General features: G+C 43.0%; 1 protein-coding gene across 1 annotated transcript in view; it reads right to left on the bottom strand.

Annotated features, from left to right (window-relative positions):
- The window catches only part of EXOC5 (exocyst complex component 5), a 49105-nt gene that overhangs the window by 33449 nt on the left and 1133 nt on the right, over positions 1-14523 (bottom strand). The gene's annotated exons all lie outside the window — the stretch shown is intronic.

Genomic DNA, 14523 nt, shown 5'->3' with positions numbered 1-14523 from the left:
TTTGTCGATCCTAACAGTCCTCCAGCAACTGTCCCACAGTGCCCGACACTGACCGCTCTGCTTACAATGAACTGCACTGCTCAGGGTCATGGAGACCGGCAGTCAATCCCCACCACTATGGTTTTAAAGCTCCACAAATTTTTGAAATGCTTTGAAATGACTGTCCAGCTGGGCAAGCGTACCTAGCAGTCTCCATTATTGTGTATAACTAGCTGACCATGCCAGCTACAGGATCCGGATGCACTTGCCTGGAGTAGACAGGAGATATTTAGTTGGGGATTGGTCCTGCTTTGAGCACGGGGTTGGACTAGATGACCTCCTGAGATCCCTTCCAACCCTGATATTCTAGGATATTGGATCTCCTGGGCCTGTGGGGAGAAGAGGCTTTACAGGCACAGCTACAGACCAGCAGTAGAAATGTGGACATCTATAAGCAGATTGTGCGTGAATGTGAAGGAACTGCAGCAGTCATACTGGAAGCCAATAGTTGATCTGGTGCTGAGCCGCAGAACTCCGCTTTTACAAAAAGCTGCATACCATACTTAGCAGAGACCCCCATCACCAGCACACAGACCACCATTGATACTTCATAGACTCATAGACTTTAAGGTCAGAAGGGACCATTATGATCATCTAGTCCGACCTCCTGCACCACGCAAGCCACAGAATCTCACCCACCCACGCCTGTGAAAATCCTCACCTATGTCTGAGCTATTGAAGTCCTCAAATCGTGGTTTAAAGACTTCAAGGAGCAGAGAAGCCTCCAGCAAGTGACCCGTGCCCCATACTACAGAGGAAGGCGAAAAACCTCCAGGGTCTCTTCCAATCTGCCCTTGAGGAAAATTCCTTCCCGACCCCAAATATGGCGATCAGCTGAACCCCAAGCATGTGGGCAAGACTCACCAGCCAGACACCCAGGAAAGAATTCTCTGTAGTAACTCAGATCCCACCCATCTAACATCCCATCACAGGCCATTGGGCCTATTTACCACGAATATTTAAAGATCAATTCGTTGCCAAAATCATGTTATCCCATCATACCATCTCCTCCATAAACTTATCGAGCTTAATCTTGAAGCCAGATAGGTCTTTTGCCCCCACTGCCTCCTTTGGAAGGCTGTTCCAGAACTTCACTCCTCTGATGGTTAGAAACCATCGTCTAATTTCAAGTCTAAACTTCCTGATGGCCAGTTTATATCCATTTGTTCTTGTGTCCACATTGGTACTGAACCTCCCAGGAGCCTAAGGCACAGGCACCTGAAATGAACAGTGAGGACAAGGAGGTGGTGGAAGATGATGAGGGATGTGCAACCGAGGGATCTAGTTATGATGTGAGCCAAGACCTGTTTGAGACTCCACCACAGTCCAGTCAGGCCTGGAAGTGACACACACACACAGGTGAGCCCAATGTGGGGGAAGGAACCTCAGGTAAGTGTATAAATATATTTCCCATGACAATGATTTACTGATGGGGCCCCCAACTTAACACGACACAGCTATTTTCATTAATTTATTTGTACTAGAAGAGGGAACAATACAACAAGAAGTAGAGTTATCTGTTTTTCATTCCCCTGTAGAGTTAGGCGGGGGGAGTGAAGGCATGTAGAGCAATTTGTTTATTTACACAGGTATGTCCCTTAAATCTCCTGAGAGATCTCAATAAAACTTTCATGGAAGTACTCTGCAATCCTCTCCAGAAGGTTTCGAGGGATTGCAGCCTTTTTTCTTCTTCTCCAGTAGGACACTTTCCCCACTAGTCCGCAATAATTTCGGCAGGCACCATTGTAGTACACAGGCTAACAGCACACGGGCCCAGGCAGCTTCAGGTCACCAGCAGCAGCTGTGCACTCTATGTCTTTGTCACCCTTAGGAATGAGATATCAGCTAAAATCACTCTCGCCTATGGAAAATGGGGCCAGTATTCAGTGCCGTTGCCCTATAATTGTAGTTTCATGTAATTGACCAATTCCCTCCCCCTTTTCCTCATTCCTGGCAGGCCATTCTCACCATGGCTGGTGCTGCAAGTGGCATAGGATTGCCTATTTTGGTTGGACATATTCCTGGAGATTTAATTAAAGATTAATCTTTAATTCCTGGAGACTCCAGGCCAATAGTGGAGAGTTGGCAACCCTAAAGTGGCACCGTGCACAAGCATTCTGAAGCAGAAGTGTCAGTGAGCACGTCTTGCTTAAAACTTTAGCGCAACAAGGGAACGGAGTTCTGAATCTTAACTTTTGCTCTCCATATATATATACATATATATATACACATATACACACACACATCCAGATAAGTTGGAAGTTGCCATACAAACTGTGAGAGGCTAAGGTGAGCTATTATCAGCAGGAGAAAAAAAACTTTTGTAGTGATAATTAAGATGGCCCATTTAGACAGTTGACAAGAAGGTGTGAGGATACTTAACTTAGGGAAATAGATTCAATATGTGTAATGACCCAGCCACTCCCAGTCTCTATTCAAACCCAAGTTAATGGTACATAGTTTGCACATTAATTCAAGCTCAGCCGTTTCTCCTTGGAGTCTGTTTTTGAAGCTTTTCTGTTGCAAAATTGCCACCCTTAAATCTTTTACTGAGTGGCCAGAGAGGTTGAAGTGTTCTCCGACTGGTTTTTGAATGTTATGATTCCTGATGTCAGATTTGTGTCCATTTATTCTTTTGCATAGAGACTGTCCAGTCTGACCAATGTACATGGCAGAGGGGCATTGCTGGCACATAATGGCATATATCACATTGGTAGATGCGCAGGTGAACAAGCCCCTGATGGAGTGGGCTAATGTGATTAGGTCCTATGATGGTGTCACTTGAATAAATATGTGGACAGAGTTGGCATCGGGCTTTGTTGCAAGGATAGGTTCTTGGGTTAGTGTTTTTGTTGTGTGGTGTGTGGTTGCTGGAGAGTATTTGCTTGAGGTTGGGGGGCTGTCTGTAAGTGAGGACTGCTCTGTCTCCCAAGATCTGTGAGAGTGAGGGATCATTGTTCAGGATAGGTTGTAAATCTTTGATGATGTGCTGGAGAGGTTTTAGTTGGGGGCTGAAGGTGACAGCTAGTGGCATTCTGTTATTTTCTTTGTTGGGCCTGTCCTGTAGTAGGTGACTTCTGGGTACTCTTCTGGCTCTGTCAATCTGTTCTTTCACTTCACCAGGTGGGTATTGTAGTTTTAAGAATGCTTGATAGAGATCTTGTAGGCGTTTGTCTCTGTCTGAGGGATTGGAGCAAATGCGGTTGCATCTTAGAGCTTGGCTGGAGACAATGGATCATGTGGTGTGTCCTGGATGGAAGCTGGAGGCACGTACAACAAGCACCACAAAATTAATAGGTGCATTGACAGCGTAATATTCATAGATATACACCAAGCACCAAACAGTTCCTAACAGGCCCCAAAACAGCACAATACATCACAGTGCATTACTGTTGCTCACTGTTAAAGTGCTCGTTCAAAGCCTGAGCTGTATAACTCCATGTTGAGCTCTTTTAATAGATCTTGTGTCTGGCTGTACAAGCTCAGCAAATAGCAGCTCCATCTCCACCATCTGCCATGGCTAAAAATTTTCACCCTTTGCTTCACGAGGATTATGCAAAAAGGAGTACTTGTGGCTCCTTAGAGGCTAACAAATTTATTTGAGCATAAGCTTTCGTGAGCTACAGCTCACTTCATCAGATGCTTTCAGTGGAAAATACAGTGGGGAGATTTATATACACACACAGAGAACATGAAACAATGGGTTTTATCATACACACTGTAAGGAGCTTAAGATGAAGCTATTACCAGCGGGTGGGGGAGAGGGAGGAAGAAAACCTTTAGTGGTGATAATCAAGATGGGTCCTTTCCAGCAGTTGACAAGAAAATGTGAGGAACAGTGGGGGGTGCGAGGGGGGAATAACATGGGGAAATAGTTTTATTTTGTGTAATGACCCATCCACTCCCAGTCCTTTGTTGCAAGGATAACCCATCACTCTCACAGACCTTGGGAGAAAGGCCAGTCCTTGCTTACAGACAGCCCCCCAATCTGAAGCAAATACTCTCCAGTAACCACACACCACACAACAGAACCACTAACCCAGGAACCTATCCTTGCAACAAAGCCCTATGCCAACTCTGTCCACATATCTATTCAGGGGACATCATCATAGGGCCTAATCACATCAGCCACACTATCAGAGGCTCGTTCACCTGCGCATCTACAAATGTGATATATGCCATCATGTGCCAGCAATGCCCCTCTGCCATGTACATTGGTCAAACTGGACAGTCTCTACGTAAAAGAATAAATGGACACAAATCAGACGTCAAGAAATATAACATTCAAAAACCAGTCGGAGAACACTTCAACCTCTCTGGTCACTCTATTAAAGACCCAAGAGTGGCTATTCTTCAACAAAAAAAGTTTAAAAACTGACTTCAACAAGAGACTGCTGAATTGGAATTAATTTGCAAACTGGATACAATTAACTTAGGCGTGAATAGAGACGTTCTTGTCAACTGCTGGAAATGGCCCACCTTGATTATCACCACTAAAGTTTTTCTTCCTCCCTCTCTCCTCCTTCCCCCCCCCCCGCTGGTAATAGCTCATCTTAAGTGATCACTCTCCTTACAGTGTGTATGATAAAACCCATTGTTTCATGTTCTCTGTGTGTATATAAATCTCCCCACTGTATTTTCCACTGAATGCAACCGATGAAGTGAGCTGTAGCTCAAAAAAGCTTATGCTCAAATAAATTTTTTAGCCTCTAAAGGTGCCACAAGTCCTCCTTTTCTTTTTGCGAATACAGACTAACACGGCTGCTCCTCTGAAACCTGTCATTATGCAAGTATTATGCAGTACACAGCAGGCAGCTATAACCATGGGGATGTTTTTCTCACTGAGATCCAATCTTGTGAGTCAAGGACACCAGCATCCCTTCAATCTACCAAAAGCACATTCAGTTGTCATTCTTCATCCACTGAGTTGGTAGTTGAATCTTTTCTTGGTACTGACAAGGTGGCCTGTATATGGCTTAATGAGCCTGGGGAACAAGGAGTAGGCTGGTCTCCAAAGATCACTACTGGCATTTCAATCATAGCTAATGGTAATCCACCAGTCAGGAAAGAAAATCCCTGCCTGTAGCTTTCTGAACAGTCCTGCATTCTTAAAGATGCGAGTATCATGCAGTTTCCCTGATCCGTCAACACTGATATCAGTGTCCCCATCGCAGAAAAGTAGCCCTTTCTATTGTTGTACTCTGTGGCAAATTGATCTTGTGCCAAAATAGGGATGTGAGTGCCATCTATTGCCCTACCGCAGTTCAGGAGCCCCAATGCTGCAAAGCCATCCATTATGTCCCGCACAATGCCAAGAATCACAGTCCTGCACAGCAGGAGACAATTCGTGGCCCTGCACACTTGCATGACAACTGCCCCCACAGTAGATTTTCCAACTCCAGAATGATTTCCCACTTACTGGTAGCAATCTGGCATTGCAGGTTTCTACAGTGCTATCACCACTCACTTATGACCTACTGAGGTCCCTTCCAGACCTACTTCTATGATTCTACAATTCTCCACTGTCAGTGCAGCTCTCATTCTAGTGTCCCTGCACTGGTGGGCTGGGGTGAGCTTGGCACACAGAGCCAGAAAGGTGGCTCACACATCTAGAAGTTCTGCAGCCATCGTTCATCATCCCAAGCCTGCCTTATGATGCAATCCCATCAGTCAGTGCTCGCTTCTCAGGTCCAGAAGCAGCGCTCCACCATCATGCTCCATGAATGCCGTCAACAACCTTGAATTGATTCCTGCTTTGTCCCACAGCAATCTTTCCTGCACAAAATCACCATGTTCCCTGCTGATTGATTACTTCTTGTAGTTCTGCAAATACTAGAGGATCATGCACGCTGTGCTTCCAATGCTCATAACTATAGTGCAGAGCTGTGCAGGCTCCACGCTTCTGTCAAAAATGGCACACAGTGAGGAGAGCCACATGAGTTCATGGGATTTAAAAAAATACAAATATTATGGGATTAGATGATATTATGGAATGCAGAAAGTTGCATGCTGGGAAGCCGACCCCTTCTGCCCAGTTAACCCTGTGTGACCCATGTCTACCCCACCATGCATTGCCAATACTTCACAAAAGACAGTGCACTGGTCGTGGTGAGTTTCACAGTGGGATACCTACCCACTGTATATTGACACAAGCACTCCTGGTGATTACACTTGAGCCAAATATGCATATGCACATGCGATATACTAACCATGGTGGCTTTATGCCAACATAACTTGTATAGGCAAAAGTTTGTAGTGTAGACATGCCCTGAGTAGCTACATTGGAATTTTGGCTTGGGTTTCAAGCAAATAAGTGAAGACAAGATTTTTCCCAAAATGCTTTTATTTTTTACCCTCACACATTCCTTACCCTAACACAAAGATGCCTCCCACTTTTCCCTTAGTTTAAAATAAAGTAAGTAATTTAAACTTTCATACTTTTAAACTGCTCGCTCTTTTCATCGAAGTTAGTAATAGAAAAGACTTAAACTCCCTTCAAATATAGATTTGCTCCCTAAAGTAAGTCTGAGTGCTTTGTCAAGTCTGGTTATAAAATTCCAAAAGTAACTGGGATTTCACCATATCTCTAGAAAGACTTCTCCACAAACTAGTACATCTCAGTGTCAAAGTTTTTACTGATATGCAGATTGTCTCCCCTTTTTTAGATTCATCCCATTAGCTCTAAATTAAAATCTTGTGTATTATACTAAATTTAACTCCTCTCCTTCCCTGATCTTTATTACCCAAATATTTGTGAAGATGTTTCCATCTTTATTTATATTTTAGGTAAACTATTCATAGTTCTTTTAATTTTTTCTTCACAAGTCAATCTCTTCAGCTTCTTAGCGATTTTGTGACTCTTCCCTGAGCTTTTTCTGTAAAGATGTGCTAGGCACCTCCAACATATGTGAGAAGTCCTTTCCCAAACAGCTTGCAGTCCAGTTGCAGCTACCTCATTCAGTGATGTGGTGTTCCAAACTGAGTACAATGTTCTTTGTGATTCATACCACAGCCACACAGAGAACAACTATTACCTCCCGTTTTCTTGATGTGACATCTTTGCATATGCATCCAAAAAAAAAATCACATTGTAAGATGTGGCGACTACAAAAAAAAAAAAAAAAAAAGCCAGTTTGTCTAATGTGTTAACCTCTATTACTTCTACAATCTTTTAACATTACTGCTTTCTAGGTTTCTCCTTCCCCTCAAGTAAGTGTGTTTCAAATAATTTTTCCCTGAAGATTCATTAGCTTGGAAACTTACTTTATTTTACAAAAACTATTTTAAAAAAGCCTAAAGTAACGTGACTATAAATATCTTCTTGTGATTTTGTGTATCAAATGCTTCAACTATTTGTTAAGCATTGACTGTGCTCAGCACTGCACAAGGCAGTTCCTATACCATGGATCTTACAATCTAAAACACACACACACAAACAGTTTTAGATAAAAGTTTTTTCTATATGACCTGACACATAAGAATACAAGGTAAATGCTCAGATTTCATTGAGAGGGAGAGGGAGAGAGAGAGGTTTCAGTACATTTTACATTTGAGAATATTGCAGAGACTAAAATGCACATCAGTACATAATGTATAATATGACTCAAGCCCACGAACAGTACTGAATTTCAAGTCATTCAATATGGTATGTGTGGGTGTTTTTTGGTTCTTCGGAGTAATATTTTCAAGGGAAAGCAAGTTGATATCTAATCAAATTTTTAATACAAGTTAAAACTACATTAATGTAGCAGACAAGTCCTTTTACCTCCTGGCCAACTTTGGTAATTTTAAATTCACATTTTCTTCTCCCCATTGTTATGTGAAAGTTACAGACACACACACACACATATACACACACACACACACACGGGAAATACAAAGTATTGATCAATGCATAAAGTAAACTCAGAAAATAGGTTTTCCCTCCAATCTTTCAGTTATAGTAATTTTAGAAATTAATGAGCTGTAGCTCACGAAAGCTTATGCTCAAATAAATTTGTTAGTCTCTAAGATGCCACAAGTACCCCTTTTCTTTTTTTAGTAACTGAATTGTACATTGATTTGATTGATGTTGCAGTAAGTGATACCTGATTTTGAAATTGATAGTCACTTTGAGAGTTACGTAGCACATTCAACTGTAAACGCATAAGTTTGATAAGAAGGGAAAACAGTTATTGAAAATAGATTAAATTATTACAACTGTACTGGACAATCTACTGTAATAGTTTATATTCCAGTTTTCTGGCGGAATGTGAAACTATTCAGTGCATGAGAAATTGTGCATCCTTTATAGTATGAAGATGGCTAATACGTACTGAACATAAATGTCCCTGTAAAGCATCACTGTCCAATCTTTCTGTCTCTTTAAAAACAAACAAACAAAATAATAGAGCTCTTAAACATCATCAACAACAAAAGGAATATTAGTACCGAATTATCTATTTCTGCTTCTCTTTTGGCAAGAATTAGAATAGTGGAAAGTATTACATAAAAGCTCAAACAGCTGTGCAATAAAAGTATCTAAAATGCTTACTCAGCCATCAGATTGCTCTATATTTCCTTTCCACAGTTGCAGAAAACAACATTTACTGTAAATGTCATTTCTAAGCACCCAATCCATAAAAGTGATATCAGATGACCTCTAACAGGCATTTTCTGTGCAGCTTTGAACCTCCCTCTAGCACCAAAGCAATATATGGGACCGTATCTATAGGGCCAAAACAACTAAATTTAATGACAACTGTGGTTGAATTGGGCAATAATGGGGTTTGGTCTGGCTTGGGCAAATGGAACCAAACTGGATCAAACCATGTTAAAATCCAGCTCAGCCATAATCATGATTGAACTCTATTTTGGCTCAGTAGACAGATCGATCCTTCACGTCCCCTCTGGCTCATCAATTTTCACTAAATCCCTGTCCACGCCAGTGCACATAATCAGGTTGAAAATAGCTCTCAAACATAGTCTGCCCAAATGTGGCAGTAAGGCATCTTCCTCTATCTATGTTCAACCCAGTTACCACCATAAGACACATCACTTTTCAAATTCAAACACTAGTAGGAGGGTTTCCCACAAGCAGCTTATTGACTAACAGTCATTTAAAAAGCTATTACAACTTCTTATTTGCTTAAGTGGACAGAAAAATAGACTGTATATCTGTATTAGGGAACAATGTTTCAAACCTGGTATCTAGGGTAAGGCTGCATCCGATGAAGTGAGCTGTAGCTCACGAAAGCTTATGCTCTAATAAATTTGTTAGTCTCTAAGGTGCCACAAGTACTCCTTTTCTTTTTGCGAATACAGACTAACACGGCTGCTACTCTGAAACCTGCAATTTCAACATGGCTGCTATATAGATATCAAATTCTGGTACATGATAGATACCAAATTTTGCCATCTGAAATGGAAATTTCACAACACAAAGAAAAAGGAAGCAAAACTTAACAGTAACATCTACTTCCTGGGCAAATGCAAGAAACAAAACATTATCAATAACACTCTGACCACTACATACAACTCCAAATACACTGAACAGCTCTGCAGCAGGACTTCAGAAAAACTGAGGAACCATCTCTTCTACCTTATATACTCCAGAAGAGACAACCTCAAACAAGAAATGATCACATACTCCCATACACTGGAAGGAAAAGAACAACAATAGGACAACCTCCCGGGGATTATGCAAAAAAACTAAAACACCTATCAAAAAACCTGATGACAGCCATCCAACACCAAAACAAAAAGCAAAACCAACTCAAACAACTCCACAACCCCACAGAACCCCAACTCCAGGAGAAACCATGGAACCAGGGCTCACCATATAGACACTACACAACACCCCATCATCATCATTTATCAAGACCACCCCTAACCCGAGCTGAATTATCTTTAGTCTCCAAGGAACTGAACTTCTGCCGCACCATAGAAACTGATACCATATTAACATGAACAAAAGGAGTACTTGTGGCACCTTAGAGACTAATAAAATTTATTTATTTTATTATTTAATCCACAAGTGCCACAAGTACTCCTTTTATTTTTGCGAATACAGACTAACACGGCTACTACTCTGAAACCTGTCATATTAACATGGAGAATTAGAAGAATTCTTTTGCAGACCCATCCTCAAAGAATTATTTCACAACAAAGAGACAACCCACAACACACACATCTCCACCAACAGTCATAAGAAAAAAGAATCATCTGACTGGATACCCCACAGTGATGAAATCACACGATTTATCATTACATTGATTGCTTTAAGAAAATTGACTGTGAAATCCGTAAACATCACATCCACCACAATCTCTCTACCGCTGAGAGGACAGCTACACAGTCCCTGAAATCATCAAACAGTGATCAAACCAGCAGACAAATGGGAGACATGGCAGTTCTCAACCGTGATGACTACATTAACAAGGCAAAACAACAACTCTCTGACACCACCTACTATAAAGAAGTCAAAGAACACCGCATACCACAAATCACACAGGAACTTAAGGATATCACCAAGTCTTTCCACAAAGAACTCCAAGAGAAACTCTACAACTTCATTTCCCATGAAGCCACCTGAGGGACCCTCCACATGCTTCCCAAGATACACAAACAAGGGAACCTAGGCAGATCCATCTTATCTGGTGATGGCATTTTTACTGGCAGATGATCGGGACTCAGAAACCATCCTCAAACTACTCACCGCAGAAAGGGCCAGCTTCCTCCAAGACACAACTGACTTCCTCCAGAAACTCCACAACATTCAAAATTCCCCTCAACCATCGTCCTTGCACGATGGAGGTCACCTCCCTACACACCATCCTCCCCTCATAATGACGGCAGTGCTGTCTGCCTCAAATATCTACAAGACAATGGACAACACTCAAATAACCACTCCAAACACACCACCAAACTCATCCATTTCATCCTCACCCATAACAATTTTACGTTCAACGACACTTCGACCAAACCATGGGAACAGCCATGGATACTAGGATGGCTCCCCAATATGCCATCCTCTTCATGGACCACTTTGAGGAAGAATTTGTGGCCAAATATACCACAAAAGCAATGATATGCCTGAGATACATCAATGATATTTTCATCTTCTGGACAGATGACCTACAGAGAACCACTCCAACTGCACACACCTAGTTGTCACTTACACCTCACACTGCAACCTATATGGTGTATCATTAAACAGTTACAACCTATACTCAGTGGGGACCACATCTTGAAATTTTCCCTAACCCACTCTTCTGGCCTTCAAACAACCCCTTAACCTCTCCAAGCTCGTCATCAGAAGCAACCTCCCCACAGGGCTAACTCAAAGCAGCACCAGACCCTGCCAGAACAGATGCAAACCCTGTAAACATATCTCCATTGCTATGATGATCAATATCCCCCACAAGACATCTTTCAAGATGCCTATCACAACATGTGGAGTAGCTCATCCAGTGCACTAAATGTCTCGACAACAACTATGTGGGTGAAACCAGACAATAACTACACTCTCAAATGAACTCGCACAGAAAAATGATAAAAGATAAATAAGTCACCCATGGGTGAACACTTTTCACAAAACCATCACTCCATAGCTGACCTCTCAGTCCTCATTCTCAAAGAAAACCTGCACAACACCTTCAAAAGATGAGCCTGGGAGCTTAAATTCATAACTTTGCAAGATACTAAAAATCATGAACCCATTAAAGACACTGGATTTATGGCTTATTACAATAATCTAACCACCCCTTTTTTGTCCTATGATTGTAGGCATATTAACAGGCCATTTCCCCTTGAATGGTCTCTGACCATATGTGTTAGCTGCTTATACTAAACAATCTGCTCCACCTTGTATTTAGCTGTGACACTCCGAGTATCTTCCCCACACATGAAGAGGAGCGCTTTGCTGCTCGAAAGCTTGTGTCTCTCACCAATAGAAGTTGGTCCAATAAAAGACATTACCTCACCCAACCCGGTCTCTATTTCCTGGGACCAACACAGCTAAACCACCACTGCAAACCATATTTTGTCACGTTACAACCAATTCCATTTTGTAATGTAGAAAAGACCTAGTGTTTTATGCATATCCAACAGGTATACTACAAAATGCAACCATGTTAACATAAGAATGGCCATACTGGGTCAGACCAAAGGTCCATCCAGCCCAGTATCTTGTCTGCCGACAGTGGCCAATGCCAGGTGCCCCAGAGGGAGTGAACCTAACACAGGGATGGGCAAACTTTTTGGCCCGAGGGCCACATCAGGGCTGCGAAACGGTATGGAGGGCCAGATAGGGAAGGCTGTGCCTCCCCAAAACAGCCTGGCCCCCATCCCTATCCACCCTCTCCCACTTCCTGTCCCCTGATTGCCCCCGTTAGAACCCCCAACCCATCCAACCCACCCTGCTCCTTCTCCCCTGACCGCCCCCTCCCGGGACCCCCCACCCCTAACCACCCTCCGGGACCCCACACCATATCCTACACCACCATGCTCCCTGTCCCGACCCTTATCCCCACCCCCTGACAGGCCCCCTGGGACTCCCAAGCTTATCCAACCTCTCCTGCTCCCTGTCCCCTGACTGCCCACCCAGAACCCCACCCCCTATCCAACCCCCCCCCACTCCTTGTCCCCACCTGACCCCCCAGGATCCCACTCCCTATCCAACCCCCCGTGTGCCCTGACTCCTGACCACCACCACCCCCCCGCCCGAAACTCCGCCCCATCCACCCGCCCCCTATTCCCAGACTGTGCCCCAAGGCCTCCTGCCCCTTATCCAACCCACCCACTCCCCAACCCCTTACCATGCCGCTCAGAGTGACAGGACAGGCTTATTTGAAAGCCTGGGAGGTAGGCGGGCACAAGCCACGCTGCCCACGCAGCAGCCTTGCTGCTGGAGAGAGGGTCAGAGGGGGACGGGACGGGGTGAGCCTCCTCGGCCTGGAGCTCAGGAGCTGGGCAGGACGGTCCCGCGGGCCGGATGTGGCCCGCAGGCCATAGTTTGCCCACCCCTGACCTAATAGTTCTCTCTCCTGCCGTCCATCTCCACTCTCTGACAAACAGAGGCTAGGAACACCATTCCTTACCCATCCTGGCTAACAGCCATTAATGGACTTAACCTCCATGAATTTATCTAGTTCTCTTTTAAACTCTATTATAGTCCTAGCCTTCACAACCTCCTCAGGCAAGGAGTACCACAGGTTGACTGTGTGCTGTGTGAAGAAGAACTTCCTTTTATGTGTTTTAAACCTGCTACCCATTAATTTCATTTGGTGACCCCTAGTTCTTGTATTATGGGAACAAGTAAATACTTTTCCTTATTCACTTTCTCCACACCACTCATTATTTTATATACCTCTATCATATCCCCCCTTAGTCTCCACTTTTCCAAACTGAAAAATCCTAGACTCTCTATCTTTCCTCATATGGGACCCGTTCCAAACCCCTAATCATTTAAGTTGCCCTTCTCTGAACCTTTTCTAATGCCAGTATATCTTTTTTTAGATGAGGAGAACACGCCTGTACACAGTATTCAAGATGTGGGCATACCATGGATTTATATAAGGGCAATAAGATATTTTCGGTCTTATTTTCTATCCATTTTTTAATTATTCCTAACTTTAACTAAATTAATGTTGTCTTCAGGCAAACGTATTTTTTCAGACACAATTATAAACTAAAGGATGCGAATATATGTCTCCTTAATGCGGTTATAACACAGTGTTTCAAAATTGCTTTTTTCTTTTGATACAAGCCAGAAAAAACTGTGTTATAACATGGATCAGTCATAAATATGATTCACAATGTACCTGACTCAAATACAGTAGCAGAATAACTATTCCCAGGGCCAGGTTTAATGCAAGTGTTCCCAAACTGGTCCATGGAACATTTCCAGGTGATTTATGAAGCAAGTGCTGGGTACTTGATGCTGACTTGCCTACATGCAATGGCAAATGGAGATGGTCTATAAGAATAATATCGCTACTACAACAGTGCTCACACCATGAAAAAGTTATATTATTTATAGCACCTAGAAGCCCTAGTCTTGGACCACAGTACTAAGTGCTATACAAACAAATAGCAGAGACAATTCCTGGCCCCAAAGAGTTTACAATCCAAGTATAAAAGAAGACACAATAGGAATTTCTTTGTTGGGGCCCTCATTGCCCCTAACCCAACACAGCCACCATTATTTTTCCTTTCTATCCATTTCCCCATCCTTTTATATCTATTCTTCTCCCAGCACAGCAACCCCATCTCAAGGACTGCTTTTATTTCTATGTTGTTTCCCATTCCATCACCTGTGTATGAAGTCGAAAGCCGCATGCTGTTTAGAGTGGGTCAGGAGAATTTATTTTTGACAGCCAAAACAGAACTGAGTTTAGGCTGAGCTCACAACACTGGACATCTCCGTTCCTCCAGCAACCAGCTACACCAGGGACTAGCACGGAAGGAAACCAGCCCCCAGGAACTCAGGCGTCTCGGCTTTCA

The sequence above is a fragment of the Dermochelys coriacea genome, chromosome 6, assembly GCF_009764565.3.
Source record: "Dermochelys coriacea isolate rDerCor1 chromosome 6, rDerCor1.pri.v4, whole genome shotgun sequence".
NCBI classification, from domain to species: Eukaryota; Metazoa; Chordata; order Testudines; family Dermochelyidae; genus Dermochelys; species Dermochelys coriacea.
The sequence above is the reverse complement of the archived record's forward strand: the minus strand, read 5'-3'. Positions and strand labels throughout refer to the sequence as shown.